Below are 17,049 nucleotides of genomic sequence, written 5' to 3' on the forward strand. Positions count from 1 at the left end.
CTCTCTGTCTGGATTGCTTTGGTTCCCAAACTTTCATATGACTTCCTGTCATTGAGACTCTCTAAAGCAGCCTCCTCCTCTATCATTATCTTCATTACACAACTCCCTAATATTATCTTTATTACCGTTATTACTACCTGTATTTATTTGTGAAGTTTATTGTCTGTCTCTACCTCCCAGACTATTTATGAGAACAGAGACATTGCCTGTCTTATTTATAACTTAACTCTAGCTTCTAGAACCGTTCCTAGCAATAGCAGGTTCTCAACGCGTATTTGTGGAATGAATCATAATCATGTCTTTTTAAGGATCACTTGCTATTTAAACTATTGGCTACATGCATAATCTATACAAATATGAATCATCTTACATATATTTACATTTATTTTTTCAATATTTTTATTAATAAATTCTGAATAATACTCTTCATTTTCAGGCTATATTCTCAGTTCTAGGATTTAACTTCGTGAAAAGATCTTTTAGTGCACTGCTGTCGATAAGCACACTAAGCACATTAAGACTACATCTGGATAACATTAAGAAAGCTAATTAAAATATTAAGATATTTAGTTCAGTGTATTGGTTGGCAAATATCTCCCTGGAAGCACTGGGAACTTTTTTACAAATATGTAGTTAGTATAATTGACTGGATATCTTGACATATATTGATATAAAACAATAACTGTAGATTAAAGAACCAGCTTGGTTCATCAATTTAGTAAAACTGTTCAATTTTGCTTTTATTTTTTCATGTTTTTAAAGATTTGTATTTATTTATTCATGAGAGACAGAGAGAGAGAGAGAGGCAGAGACACAGGTGGAGGGAGAAGCAGGCTCCATGCAGGGAGCCTGACGTGGGACTTGATCCCGGTCTCCAGGATCACACCCTGGGCTGAAAGTGGCGCTAAACCACTGAGCCCCCCGGGCTGACCTCTATTTTGCTTTTAAAAATTCATGAAATTGTCCAGGTTAATACATCGACAGGCATTTTAGATAAACTAATTATATTCAGGTAGATTCTTATTTCAAAGACTTAGTTAACAACAAAACACAATCAATTCTCATTATTCATGGTGGTTATATTTTATAAAGTTACCTTGAGCACTAAATTAGTGAATATTGAACTATTATTCCTAGGGGAAGTACAGGTTGAGGTTCCTGTGAGTCTGCCATCAAAACAAATTGACAACTGATCAACATCTAACCTTAGGTAACTTTAAACAGACCTAATTTAGTAGACCTTGTTGACTCATTAACACTGAATAGCTGACCCACAGCACTATAACTCATGCGTGAACAAAACATATCTAACACATGTGTTTTCCTCCTAAGGCACATTACAATCTTCTTTTGCTTGGAAACACTTGAGGGCCCTTCTGCAATATCACAGGGACCATTTTAAATAGCAAAAACACCAACAAACAGCTCACATGGAAAATGTGGCATTAAAGAGACTGAAAAGGATACACTTATTTACAGTGTAAGATCTGAAACAGAAAGGCAGAGTGTTGCCTTTGTTTGACCTCAGCATTAGCAGGTTCATCTGCTGAAGAAGCATGTGAACTTTTGGTAGCAATGCACATGTCTGTGAATGACCATGAAACCACGATGGGTATTGATTTGGGGGTTACAAAGAAATGTTAGTAAGTGGGTTGATTGGCAAATACAACATGCATGCATGAATAATGAAGATTGATCATATGAGCTTTAAATCTAGGGTCCTGGAGATGACTGAGAAATGAAGACTTGCTCATAAATTATTTAAGAAAAGCAGATAATTTGGCAGTCATGCTTGACTATACAATCATACTAATTTGATGAATATTACAATAATTTTAGGTATTAAGAAGTTTGAAGATTCCTATAAAGTCTCCAGCTCCAGAGACTTTATACCTTCTTAATACCTTTAAATGGAAGGAAATCCAAAACATCCACGAGTAAGATAGGGGTACCATTTATGCTCTCATGCGGGGGTGGCAGATATTCTTTTTTTTTTTTTTTTTAAGATTTTATTTATTTATTCTTGAGAGCTAGAGAAAGAGAGAGAGACAGAGGGAGAAAGAGAGAGAGAAGCAGAGACACAGGCAGAGGGAGAAGCAGGCTTCATGCAGGGAGCCCGATGTGGGACTGGATCCCGGGACTCCAGGATCACACCCTGGGCCAAAGGCAGGCGCTAAACCGCTGAGCCACCCGGGCTGCCCCAGATATTCTTAAGAACAGTAGTGTCCAAGTGGGAATTTCTTAGTTATTTTAGATTTAGATTTGCACAGGATGATTGTTACCAATTGATGTCAATTTTTAAAAAGGTTAGTGGGGAAAGATTTTTCTTTCAAAATAATAGTAAAATAATTTGTAAATAAAAAGTAAAACACTAATTAAAAACAAGCATTTAAGAAGAAACTGCATAGACAAATAATATAAGCCTAAAGTCATCACTGAATAAAGAGACAAAGGTCACCGTTTCTGATTACAGAAGTTAATAAAAAGAGACTCTGTTTGCTGATGACGAGAGAGCTTGGCATTCAATGTTAAATGTCATAACCTTTGTTTCTCTCTCTCTCTCTTTTTTTTTTTATGTGCTGGTTTCAATTGGTACAGCATGTCATCTGTAAGAAATACCAATGTGTTTGACTAAAAATAGGACTCTGAAAAATGTTTTTTCTTGAATATAAATTTGAAAACAGCCAGCCATTTAGAAAACTAAAATCAAGGTCTTCAGGCAGGACTTAACTTTATTAAAATCTCCTACACAATCTCTTCAAATAAAATATTAGTTGTTAAATTATTTTTGGTAATCGCAAAAAACAATGCATCTGCTTTGAGGAAGAAAACCCCAAAGTGATGTGTAAAAGAGATCAAAGGACTATTTGTCTGATCTTGACCAAACCATGTAGCTTCATCTAGGAAGTTAGGGAGTTAATCACTGATAAATGCTAGTATCTAATGAGCAATTGCCAAGTGCTGGCCACTGTTCCAGTCCCTGCAATATAGGTGCCATTATTTCCACTTACAGATCAAGAAACCAAAGCACAGAGGTTAAGTACCATCATTAAGTAGCTGGCCAAGAGGGGATGTGGAGCGAGGCCATTTGATTTCAGAGCCGGAAGCACTTGCTGCCCCCTTGTGATGTGAAGTGCTCTTTCTATGAGTAGAATAAAAATGAATATGAAAGTATCTTTAAAATGATGAAGTATAAGCAAGATGGCGGAAGAGTAGGGTCTCCAAATCACCTGTCTCCACCAAACTACCTAGAAAACCTTCAAATTATCCTGAAAATCTATGAATTCGGCCTGAGATTTAAAGAGAGACCAGCTGGAATGCTACAGTGAGAAGAGTTCGCGCGTCTATCAAGGTAGGAAGACGGGGAAAAAGAAATAAAGGAACAAAGGCCTCCAAGGGGGAGGGGCCCCGCGAGGAGCCGGGCTGAGGCCGGGGCGAGTGTCCCCAGGACAGGAGAGCCCCGTCCCGGAGGAGCAGGAGCTGCACCGACCTTCCCGGGCGGAAAGGGGCTCGCAGGGGGTTGGAGCAGGACCCAGGAGGGCGGGGATGCCCTCGGGCTCCCGGGGACAGTAACAGCAACTGCGCGCCCAGGAGAGTGCGCCGAGCTCCCTAAGGGCTGCAGCGCGCACGGCGGGACCCGGAGCAGCTGAAGGGGCTCGGGCGGCGGCTCCGCGGAGGGGGCTGCGCGGCCCCGGGAGCAGCTCGGAGGGGCTCGGGCAGAGGAAGAGGCTCCGTGCGGAGGGGGCTGCGCGGTTCCAGGAGCAGCTCGGAGGGACTTGGGCGGCGGCTCCGCGGAGGGGGCTGCGCGGCCCGGGAGCGCGAATCCACCAGCGCAGGCTCCGGAGCACAGGGCGCCGGGACACAGCCCAGGATCCCGCCTCCCCCGGGACAGGCAGAGGCCGGGAGGGCCCAGGACAGCAAGGACGCTCCTGCCCCAGCTGAGCAGATCAGCGGCCCCGCCCCGGAGCCTCCAGGCCCTGCAGACGGAGTTCCTGCAGGAGCTGAATCCAGGTTTCCAGAGCTGCCCCGCCACTGGGGCTGTTCCTCCTGCGGCCTCACGGGGTAAACAACCCCCACTGAGCCCTGCACCAGGCAGGGGCACAGCAGCTCCCCCAACTGCTAACACCTGAAAATCAGCACAGCAGGCCCCTCCCCCAGAACACCAGCTAGACGGACAACTTCCAGGAGAAGCCAAGGGACTTAAAGTACACAGAATCAGAAGATACTCCCCGGTGGTTCTTTTTTTTGTTTGTTTGTTTTTGTTTTTGTTTTGTTTTGCTTTTTGATTTGTTTCCTTCCCCCACCCCCTTTTTTTCTCCTTTCTTTTTCTTTCTCTTTTTCTTCTTTTTTTTTTTTTTTCGTTTTTTTTTTCTTTTTCTTCCCTTTTTTTTCTCTTTCTCTTTTCTTTCCTTCTTTCTCTCCTCTCTTTTTCTCTTTTTCCCAATACAACTTGCTTTTGGCCACTCTGCACTGAGCAAAATGACTAGAAGGAAAACATCACCTCAAAAGAAAGAATCAGAAACAGTCCTCTCTCCCACAGAGTTACAAAATCTGGATTACAATTCAATGTCAGAAAGCCAATTCAGAAGCACTATTATACAGCTACTGGTGGCTCTAGAAAAAAGTATAAAGGACTCAAGAGACTTCATGACTGCAGAATTTAGAGCTAATCAGGCAGAAATGAAAAATCAATTGAATGAGATGCAATCCAAACTAGAAGTCCTAACGACGAGGGTTAACGAGGTGGAAGAACGAGTGAGTGACCTAGAAGACAAGTTGATAGCAAAGAGGGAAACTGAGGAAAAAAGAGACAAACAATTAAAAGACCATGAAGATAGATTAAGGGAAATAAACGACAGCCTGAGGAAGAAAAACCTACGTTTAATTGGGGTTCCCGAGGGCGCCGAAAGGGACAGAGGGCCAGAATATGTATTTGAACAAATTCTAGCTGAAAACTTTCCTAATCTGGGAAGGGAAACAGGCATTCAGATCCAGGAAATAGAGAGATCCCCCCCTAAAATCAATAAAAACCGTTCAACACCTCGACATTTAATTGTGAAGCTTGCAAATTCCAAAGATAAAGTGAAGATCCTTAAAGCAGCAAGAGACAAGAAATCCCTGACTTTCATGGGGAGGAGTATTAGGGTAACAGCAGACCTCTCCACAGAGACCTGGCAGGCCAGAAAGGGCTGGCAGGATATATTCAGGGTCCTAAATCAGAAGAACATGCAACCAAGAATACTTTATCCAGCAAGGCTCTCATTCAAAATGGAAGGAGAGATAAAGAGCTTCCAAGACAGGCAGCAACTGAAAGAATATGTGACCTCCAAACCAGCTCTGCAAGAAATTTTAAGGGGGCCTCTTAAAATTCCCCTTTAAGAAGAAGTTCAGTGGAACAGTCCACAAAAACAAAGACTGAATAGATATCATGATGACACTAAACTCATATCTCTCAATAGTAACTCTGAATGTGAACGGGCTTAATGACCCCATCAAAAGGCGCAGGGTTTCAGACTGGATAAAAAAGCAGGACCCATCTATTTGCTGTCTACAAGAGACTCATTTTAGACAGAAGGACACCTACAGCCTGAAAATAAAAGGTTGGAGAACCATTTACCATTCGAATGGTCCTCAAAAGAAAGCAGGGGTAGCCATCCTTATATCAGATAAACTAAAATTTACCCCAAAGACTGTAGTGAGAGATGAAGAGGGACACTATATCATACTTAAAGGATCTATTCAACAAGAGGACTTAACAATCCTCAATATATATGCTCCGAATGTGGGAGCTGCCAAATATATAAATCAATTATTAACCAAAGTGAAGAAATACTTAGATAATAATACACTTATACTTGGTGACTTCAATCTAGCTCTTTCTATACTCGATAGGTCTTCTAAGCAAAACATCTCCAAAGAAACGAGAGCTTTAAATGATACACTGGACCAGATGGATTTCACAGATATCTACAGAACTTTACATCCAAACTCAACTGAATACACATTCTTCTCAAGCGCACATGGAACTTTCTCCAGAATAGACCACATATTGGGTCATAAATCGGGTCTGAACCGATACCAAAAGATTGGGATTGTCCCCTGCATATTCTCGGACCATAATGCCTTGAAATTAGAACTAAATCACAACAAGAAGTTTGGAAGGACCTCAAACACATGGAGGTTAAGGACCATCCTGCTAAAAGATAAAAGGGTCAACCAGGAAATTAAGGAAGAATTAAAAAGATTCATGGAAACTAATGAGAATGAAGATACAACCGTTCAAAATCTTTGGGATGCAGCAAAAGCAGTCCTAAGGGGGAAATACATCGCAATATAAGCATCCATTCAAAAACTGGAAAGAACTCAAATACAAAAGCTAACCTTACACATAAAGGAGCTAGAGAAAAAACAGCAAATAGATCCTACACCCAAGAGAAGAAGGGAGTTAATAAAGATTCGAGCAGAACTCAACGAAATCGAGACCAGAAGAACTGTGGAACAGATCAACAGAACCAGGAGTTGGTTCTTTGAAAGAATTAATAAGATAGATAAACCATTAGCCAGCCTTATTAAAAAGAAGAGAGAGAAGACTCAAATTAATAAAATCATGAATGAGAAAGGAGAGATCACTACCAACACCAAGGAAATACAAACGATTTTAAAAACATATTATGAACAGCTATACGCCAATAAATTAGGCAATCTAGAAGAAATGGACGCATTCCTGGAAAGCCACAAACTACCAAAACTGGAACAGGAAGAAATAGAAAACCTGAACAGGCCAATAACCAGGGAGGAAATTGAAGCAGTCATCAAAAACCTCCCAAGACACAAGAGTCCAGGGCCAGATGGCTTCCCAGGAGAATTTTACAAAACGTTTAAAGAAGAAATCATACCTATTCTCCTAAAGCTGTTTGGAAAGATAGAAAGAGATGGAGTACTTCCAAATTCGTTCTATGAAGCCAGCATCACCTTAATTCCAAAGCCAGACAAAGACCCCGCCAAAAAGGAGAATTACAGACCAATATCCCTGATGAACATGGATGCAAAAATTCTCAACAAGATACTGGCCAATAGGATCCAACAGTACATTAAGAAAATTATTCACCATGACCAAGTAGGATTTATCCCTGGGACACAAGGCTGGTTCAACACCCGTAAAACAATCAATGTGATTCATCATATCAGCAAGAGAAAAACCAAGAACCATATGATCCTCTCATTGGATGCAGAGAAAGCATTTGACAAAATACAGCATCCATTCCTGATCAAAACTCTTCAGAGTGTAGGGATAGAGGGAACATTCCTCGACATCTTAAAAGCCATCTATGAAAAGCCCACAGCAAATATCATTCTCAATGGGGAAGCACTGGGAGCCTTTCCCCTAAGATCAGGAACAAGACAGGGATGTCCACTCTCACCACTGCTATTCAACATAGTACTGGAAGTCCTAGCCTCAGCAATCAGACAACAAAAAGACATTAAAGGCATTCAAATTGGCAAAGAAGAAGTCAAACTCTCCCTCTTCGCCGATGACATGATACTCTACATAGAAAACCCAAAAGTCTCCACCCCAAGATTGCTAGAACTCATACAGCAATTCGGTAGCGTGGCAGGATACAAAATCAATGCCCAGAAGTCAGTGGCATTTCTATACACAAACAATGAGACTGAAGAAAGAGAAATTAAGGAGTCAATCCCATTTACAATTGCACCCAAAAGCATAAGATACCTAGGAATAAACCTCACTAAAGATGTAAAGGATCTATACCCTCAAAACTATAGAACACTTCTGAAAGAAATTGAGGAAGACACAAAGAGATGGAAAAATATTCCATGCTCATGGATTGGCAGAATTAATATTGTGAAAATGTCAATGTTACCCAGGGCAATATACACGTTTAATGCAATCCCTATCAAAATACCATGGACTTTCTTCAGAGAGTTAGAACAAATTATTTTAAGATTTGTGTGGAATCAGAAAAGACCCCGAATAGCCAGGGGAATTTTAAAAAAGAAAACCATATCTGGGGGCATCACAATACCAGATTTCAGGTTGTACTACAAAGCTGTGGTCATCAAGACAGTGTGGTACTGGCACAAAAACAGACACATAGATCAGTGGAACAGAATAGAGAATCCAGAAGTGGACCCTGAACTTTATGGGCAACTAATATTCGATAAAGGAGGAAAGACTATCCATTGGAAGAAAGACAGTCTCTTCAATAAATGGTGCTGGGAAAATTGGACATCCACATGCAGAAGAATGAAACTAGAACACTCTCTTTCACCATACACAAAGATAAACTCAAAATGGATGAAAGATCTAAATGTGAGACAAGATTCCATCAAAATCCTAGAGAAGAACACAGGCAACACCCTTTTTGAACTCGGCCATAGTAACTTCTTGCAAGATACATCCACGAAGGCAAAAGAAACAAAAGCAAAAATGAACTATTGGGACTTCATCAAGATAAGAAGTTTTTGCACAGCAAAGGATACAGTCAACAAAACTCAAAGACAACCTACAGAATGGGAGAAGATATTTGCAAATGACATATCAGATAAAGGGCTAGTTTCCAAGATCTATAAAGAACTTATTAAACTCAACACCAAAGAAACAAACAATCCAATCATGAAATGGGCAAAAGACATGAAGAGAAATCTCACAGAGGAAGACATAGACATGGCCAACATGCATATGAGAAAATGCTCTGCATCACTTGCCATCAGGGAAATACAAATCAAAACTACAATGAGATACTACCTCACACCAGTGAGAATGGGGAAAATTAACAAGGCAGGAAACAACAAATGTTGGAGAGGATGCGGAGAAAAGGGAACCCTCTTACACTGTTGGTGGGAATGTGAACTGGTGCAGCCACTCTGGAAAACTGTGTGGAGGTTCCTCAAACAGTTAAAAATATACCTGCCCTACGACCCAGCAATTGCACTGTTGGGGATTTACCCCAAAGATACAAATGCAATGAAACGCCGGGACACCTGCACCCCGATGTTTCTAGCAGCAATGGCCACTATAGCCAAACTGTGGAAGGAGCCTCGGTGTCCATCGAAAGATGAATGGATAAAGAAGATGTGGTTTATGTATACAATGGAATATTACTCAGCTATTAGAAATGACAAATACCCACCATTTGCTTCAACGTGGATGGAACTGGAGGGTATTATGCTGAGTGAAGTAAGTCAGTCGGAGAAGGACAAACATTATATGTTCTCATTCATTTGGGGAATATAAATAATAGTGAAAGGGAAAATAAGGGAAGGGAGAAGAAATGGGTGGGAAATATCAGAAAGGGAGACAGAACGTAAAGACTGCTAACTCTGGGAAACGAACTAGGGGTGGTAGAAGGGGAGGAGGGCGGGGGGTGGGAGTGAATGGGTGACGGGCACTGGGTGTTATTCTGTATGTTAGTAAATTGAACACCAATAAAAAAATAAATAAATAAATAAAAAAAAAAAGAAAATCAGAAAGACTAAAAAAAAAAAAATGATGAAGTATTACACACAAGTTAGAAAACATTAGAATGACAGTTGTGGGCCCTACTGAATGTGAGGAGACTGGAGATGTTCAGACTCTTGTGAGGACATACAGTCTAGTCTTAGATGTGGCATTTAAACTGAGACCTGAAAGATGAATACTGACTAGCCATGAAATGTGCATGTGTGAGTGTGTGTTCTTCCTGACAATGAAAATCAGTTGTGAAAATGTCCTAGGATGGAAAGGAGCCAAAGGAAATAGTCGGGACTGGAGTTTAGTGTACAAGTCACTGCTGCTTGGGCAGTGATAGATACAAGGTGGCAAAGTGGGCCTAAACTATAGATGTTTTTATTTACCTACAATTTGCTTATTTGATACAGTGAAACACTATTACATGGGACAGAGGGGAGTCTGTGTGTCATCAAACACTATTAGTTGGTTTTCATGTTCGGGGTAGACAGACTCAGTGACTCTGGGTGTATGAGTCTTGTTACACATGATACTTCATACACTTTACATTTATCAAGTGTTTGGGGCTCAGATTCCCCAGTGAAACAAACTGGATGATTCTTTAGTCTTAAAAAAAATGGATTTAGCTCAATGAGTGAGAGCTACTTGAGCAGACTGGTTTGGCCTCATTTTTTCCCTCTTATTTGTTATTTTTCAAATTGTGGTAACTATATTCTTTGGGTAAGAGGAATGATATTGGGGTTGCACAAAAGTTTAAGAAAAAAGTTCCAAATTTTTTTACACTTAAAATGTTACATTAACTTTATTCAGATCGAAAATAGCAGATTGTTCGTAATAACCAATCTCCAATTTATTTGTAAATTTCCATATAACAAATATACTTTATGTTCAAGGAGTAATTAGAAGATTTACTGTTTTATTAGTGGGGAACCTTATCACTTGAGTCCAATGGTCACCTTGTTTAGCATTGTTTACCACTGTCGATCCATCTACCATTGCAGGAAGAAAACTAGGTTTAAAGCACCAGAACTACATGAAAATGATTTGTCCAAGAGAGCAGAAAATAGCTGAGTTCAGAGGCAATTATACTGCCACATTCCTGAAAGACAAGTTTGTCACTCAACAGATCAGCAATCTTTTTACTTTGATTACATGAACGCACATTTTCTCCTACAAATTATTTTAATTTCTAGCCACAATTTTCTTCATTGCATGTTTATAAACATGCTTAATGCTGGGACTTTCCTGATGAGGTAAAAATAAAACTGAGTGCTTTCTGTGTGTGATTTTGGGTTGTTGTTCACTGATAGTTTAAGATGTAGTAGTCTTTATGAATTTATGGTTTCGTTTGGGAAATTGTGGCTCAGTAGCTAAAAACAGGAAGTTTGTATATAACTTTGAAATCAGTAAAATATGCAACTAAGTAAAGAATCAACTGAATCATGTAGAATTATGGCAGGCAGAGAATGTTGTGATGGTGAACTGCCTAAATTGAACTTGAAGACTGTGCTACTCCAACCTTAACTGATAAATTGGTAGTAAACAGGAAAAGTCAATGTAAAGGCATAAGGAAAATGCAAATATTGATAGGATTATTTAGTATTATTATAGAGACACAAGTATGTCTTAATTTTAGTGACTTGCCTCAGAAAACATGGAGAATGATACACGAAGTCATCACTTTCAAATAACTGTAAAAATCCATCCATGCAAATATGGAGGACAATGAACAGAAATTTTTAGAAGAAATTTCAAAAAAAGAGTAGTATTGACTAGTAACAAAAAAGATAAAAGGCAAAACTGAATAAAAAATAAAAAATATTTGAACCTTTTTAAAAGTTATTTTGTAATTATCTTGGATGGTGAACATTAGGAAAGAATAAAGAAATTGACGAAGCCATGAGGTATAAATATGAGCAGATATGATTTTAACAAATGATATATTTAATATAAATTTAAAGCTATGATTGGCAAGCTTCTTAGGAGATTGAATTATTTCTTTTATTTTATCATTTTTGTTAAGAAATTATGGCACTCGATATAAAAATAATGCTGACTACAACAAACAGCTGAATAAGAAATAATGCTGTCATTTTCTGTTCATCTTCCAATTCAACTTTCTGTGTTATTTACACTAATAGAAGGATACATATGTAAAATTGATCCTTATTAAAATTGATCAGCAAATTGGTTCATTGAAAAACAACAAAAATAATAATCCCTATTAAAATTGATCATGTAAAATTATATGTGAATTACTACCTTCAATAATAAAAAGATGCACAATGTTATTAAGATCCTACTAAAAAATATTTTTAAAATATATATTTTTATTTTTAAAATATTTTTATGAAATGGACAAGTTCTGAGAAAAACACAACCTATAAAATCAGACAGAAGTAAAAAAATATAATAGTCATATATCAAAGAAATTGATTATTCTCCCACAAAGAAACTCTAGTGCCAAAAATCTTTACTAGTGCATTCTTCCAAACTTTTAGGGGGAAAACAAAAGCACCAATCTTATATAACTCTTTTGTAATTAGAGAATATTATTTTGAAAGTATATTTTTGTTCTATATAGAATTTAGGTTGTCAGTTTTTCTTTTCTTTTTGTACTTTACGATGGCATCTATTTGTCTTTTGGCTACCATATCTTTTTTTGAAAGTACACTGAGATTCATATTGTTGCTCCTTTAAAAGTCATGTGTCTTTTATTCTCTGACTGCCTAAAATATGTCTTATTTCTCTTTGAATTTTAATTTCAGCAAGTTTACTACTTTTGTCTAGGTATATGTTTCTTTATTATACATCCTAAATCTGTGGCTTTTGTAAAATTCTCAGCGTTATCACTTCAAATATTGTTTTTGCTTCATTTTCTTTTATGTCTTCTTCTGGAGTACCATTTACACATATGTTTTTATAACTTTTTAAAAGATTTTTATTTATTTATTCATGAAAGACACAGAGAGAGAGGGAGAGACACAGGCAGAGGGAAAAGCAGGCTCCACACAGGGAGCCTGACGTGGGTCTCAATCCTGGGACTCCAGGATCGCGCCCTGGGCCAAAGGCAGGCGCTAAACCGCTGAGCCACCCAGGGATCCCCATTTACACATATGTTAAAACTTTAATTCTCCTCTCACTTCTCGTGGTATTGTCTCTGTTTTCCATTCTCTTATCCGTCTGTGCTTTAGTCTGGGTATTTCTTACTGATCTTTATTCCATCGAGCTTACTACTCTTTATAGCAACCTTTAATCTCCTATTAAAACCATATATTGAATCTTAATTTCAATTATTTTATTTTTTAGTTCTAGGATTTACAGTATATATACACATACATGCATATAATTTATATATATGTGCTAATATATTTATATGTATATATACATATATACTGATTTATATGCAAATATATTTTAATTTTTTGTTTTATAGATGATGGTTGGTGGTTTTAATATCTCTGTATTTTGTGAATCTGTTGCTTTATTGGGGGGTGTATAATAATGGTCATACCACCTGATCTTCCAAGTAATTTTTTTATGATTTTATTTTTTTATTCATGTAAGACACAGAGAGAAAGGCAGAGACAAAGGCAGAGGGAGAAGCAGGCTCCCTACGGGGAGCCTTATGTGGTGCTTGATCCCAGGACTCCAGGGTCTTGACCTGAGCCAAAGGCAAATGCTCGACCACTGAGCCACCCAGGAATCCTCCAAGTAATTTTTTATTGAATGACAAATAATGTGATGAAAAATTATATAAATTACATAAAGCTCTAGATGAGTGAATTCCTCCAGAGTCATTTATTTTGTCACCAAAAGGCAATTATATAGAGAAAGATAATCTTAATCCATCTTGGTATTGAGCTGATTTTTAAGATAAGCCTTAGTTTGAAAAAAATGCTTAGTTCTTTCTACATGCTCCCAAGTTGTAGTTCTTTAGCATCCAAGTAGAATTCTAAAGGGATCTCCTTGAAAAGCCATGAGATTTAATTTTGGTCATTATAAGCTACCTGAAGTTTTTCTCAACATCTTAAACTCTAGGTGTCTATTTATGAATAAGGAAAGACTTTCTCAGGAGAAAAATAGCACTGAATATTGGGCTCACTTCTATACTCTCCTTCTCTTCAGGTTTTTGCTGTCTGAAGTTCTTGCTGTCTTGACACTTCTTCAATGTTGTCAAACATATTTTTAAAACATTTAATATACTTTTCTAGTCATTCTCAGAAGGAGGTTGGTTTGCTGGAAGTCATTTTACTATCCCAAAAACAGAGTTGGCATTTTTATTTAAACACACATAGTATCTACATCTATTTCTTTACTTACTCCCATGGTACCACTTACCTTTATCTTTGAAGATTTATTTCTTTCTCAAAGACAAAAAGAGAAATCTAAAAGCAACCAGAGAAATGGTACAGATTATATAAAAAAGAATGAGAATAAGAAATTTTTGGAACAAGAAAAATAGATCAAAGGATGGTTAGTTAGTGTTCCAAGTTACTATGGTTTCATAACCAATTGCCATAAAACTTAGTGTCTTAAAACAACCCATTTATTGTGCTTATAGAGTCTGTGTGGGCCAGGGGTTTGGACAGAGCATAGAGCCAATGGCTTGCTTCTGTTCCAAGATGTCTGGATCCTCAGCTGGGACAACAAGACAGCTGAGGTTGCTCCGCAGCTCGGAAATGGAGTCATTTAGAAGTGTCTTCACTCATGTGTGTGTTGGCTGAATCTGGCTGTGAACTGGGACCTCACTTGAGGCTGTGGCCAAAATCTGTGGTCTCTGTGTATTTCCTCAGATGGCCACAGGGGACTTATATTTCTTAAATGGTCACTCAGAACTCACAATAGTGTGTCTTTGAAAAAAGGTAGAAGTTGCATGAATTTTTTTCAATTGGTATTGGAAGTTATGCAGTCTCATTTTTGCCACAGTCTATTAGTTACAAGTAAGCCACAGAATTGCCAGATTTGGTGTGAGGAAGAGAGGGTAGCATAGATCCCATTTCTTTCTTTCTTTTTTTTTTTTTTTAAGATTTTATTTATTTATGATAGTCACAGAGAGAGAGAGAGAGAGAGAGGCAGAGACACAGGCAGAGGGAGAAGCAGGCTCCATGCACCGGGAGCCTGACGTGGGATTCGATCCCGCGTCTCCAGGATCGCGCCCTGGGCCAAAGGCAGGCGCCAAACCGCTGCGCCACCCAGGGATCCCCCCCATTTCTTAATATGAAAGAGGCAGGGTCATATTGTAGAAGAACTTGTAAGATGTGAGACATTTTTGTGTCAAGCTCTGGAAGATAGAGTCTGCCACAAGTAATAACTCTAAAGGGCAAAAATTTACAAATGCAATGTAAAAAACTTAAAAGAGCTTAATTCTTAAAAGCCATTATAAAGACTTTTATTCAAACAAAATTTGAGAGTTGACCATGAGCAGACCCAGTGAAGGATCTTCTACAAAATATACTTCAGGAAATTGAATGTAATATGAAGTGAACTGCAAGAAACAATTACAAGCAAAAAAAGTTGTGAATGTATGAGAAAATCTAAAGAGCACAAAATGTAATAGCCAATAATTATAACAAACAATGGGGAGGGTAAAATATGTGGAACTTAAATATTGGACAATACATTGGGAGAAAGAGGCTGATTGGATTAAAATGTTCTCATCACCCATGAGGAGGGAAGGGATATAGATTGTCCCTAAATTGAACATGTTAAAAAAGCAAAGGAAAATTATAACATGTAGAGAGAATAATATTGCATAGTAGAAAAATGCAAATATTACCATTTATAGCAAATGTAGAGGGATTGATTTCCCTGACTAAAATACAAAATTTAATTACAAAATAAAATTTATTAGTGACATCAATTGAATGTTAATGATATACAAATATTAAAAACAAAGGAAAGAATGGGAAAGACATACTACATAAATACTAACCAAAGGAAAATATATAGTTATTTTGTTATTAGAAGAAAGTTGAGGGGCACCTGGGTAGTGCAGTCCGTTAAGCAACTGAGTATTGGTTTCAGCTCAGGTCATGATCCCAGGGTCATGAGATTGAGCCCTGTGTTGGGCTCCATGGTCAGCACAGAGTCTGCTTGAGATTCTCTCTCTCTCCCTCTCTGCCCCTCCTTCTCATACTCTCTCTCTGTGTCTCTCAAATACATAAATAAATCTTTTTTAAAAAGTTGATAAGAATGATAACAGGAACAATTCATCATGAGAATAAAGTAATAAATTCTGAACCTTCATAGATTTAATGACATACCTTTAAAATATATTAATGGATAATAGAAATAAAAGGAAAACAAAAAATTTATAATCGTAGAGGGAAGATTTGTACATTTCTTTTAATAGGGAGAGAAGGGACAGATTGATGAATCAAGATATCCAAAAATAAGTGACAGCATAAAGGATATAGCTAGGTCATTATAATACTCATTTATGGGCAACAATATGGATATTAAAAAAACTGTTGACTGAAAAAATACTAGCTGCCAAAGGGTATGAACAGTATGATTTGAAACACTTTTGAGAATAAAAGATTGCTATTAATACTATGTTAGAACAGTGAATGCAAACCAGACTCTCTTGAGCAAACTGGGTTATAAGTTCTCATTAAATATGATACTATCGTTGGAAAATTTTAAGTGCACAAAACAGCACTATAGAAACATATATTTTATGCATATGTCAAAAAAGCATAACAATATTCTGGGAGTGAATAAGAAGAGAGAGATGAAGGAATTGAAGTTTACCACATATGATAGGCAGAGTAACGCCTCTCCGTCCTCCTAGAGTACATGGAAAATGAGACTTCAGATTGCAGATGGAGTTAAGTTTGCAAGCAGCTGGCTTTATGGTAGGGAGATTATGTTGGATTACCTGGATGCACCCTTGCAGGGGAGAGTCCTTAAAGAAGGCAGAAGGAGGTAGAAGAGGAGGTTAGGGTGCTGTGGTGTGAGAAGGACCACACTCATCACCGCTGTCTGAAGATAGGAGGGCACTGTGAATTAAGGATGTGGGCAGCCTGTAGAAACTGGGAAAGGAAAGAAAATGAATTCCTTCTTAAGAACTTCCAAAAAGGAAATCAGCCCTGCCAGCACTTTTATTTTTTTCCCCAATAAGATCCATGTCAGATTTCTGATCTCCAGAATAATAAATAATAAATTTACACCATTTTAGCCACTACATTTGTGGAATTTATTATGGTAGTAGCAAATACTAATTAATGTTTTATTTCATCAAGTAAGGTAGAAATATAAAACCTGTAAGGTGGGTGCAGGAGTCTATTTTATATATATTTAAACAATCCACAATTTAAAATGGGAAAAATATACAATATACACACACATTTTGTGTACATATAATCTGAATATAATTGATTTAATTTTTGACTTAGCCTTCACATAGTGTCAATTCAAAGAAATAGCAGTTAGCAGGAAAAAATATATGTGTATATATTTAAATAAATACATTATGTAAAATCAATACATTAATTTTCTGACAAATCTCTAAAGTTGGAAGGGTGTTTGTATGTGTGTGTTGGAGGTTTGAGGAAGCACTTTTGGAATACACAGCC

The sequence above is a fragment of the Canis lupus genome, chromosome 12, assembly GCF_011100685.1.
Source record: "Canis lupus familiaris isolate Mischka breed German Shepherd chromosome 12, alternate assembly UU_Cfam_GSD_1.0, whole genome shotgun sequence".
Taxonomy (NCBI): domain Eukaryota; kingdom Metazoa; phylum Chordata; class Mammalia; order Carnivora; family Canidae; genus Canis; species Canis lupus.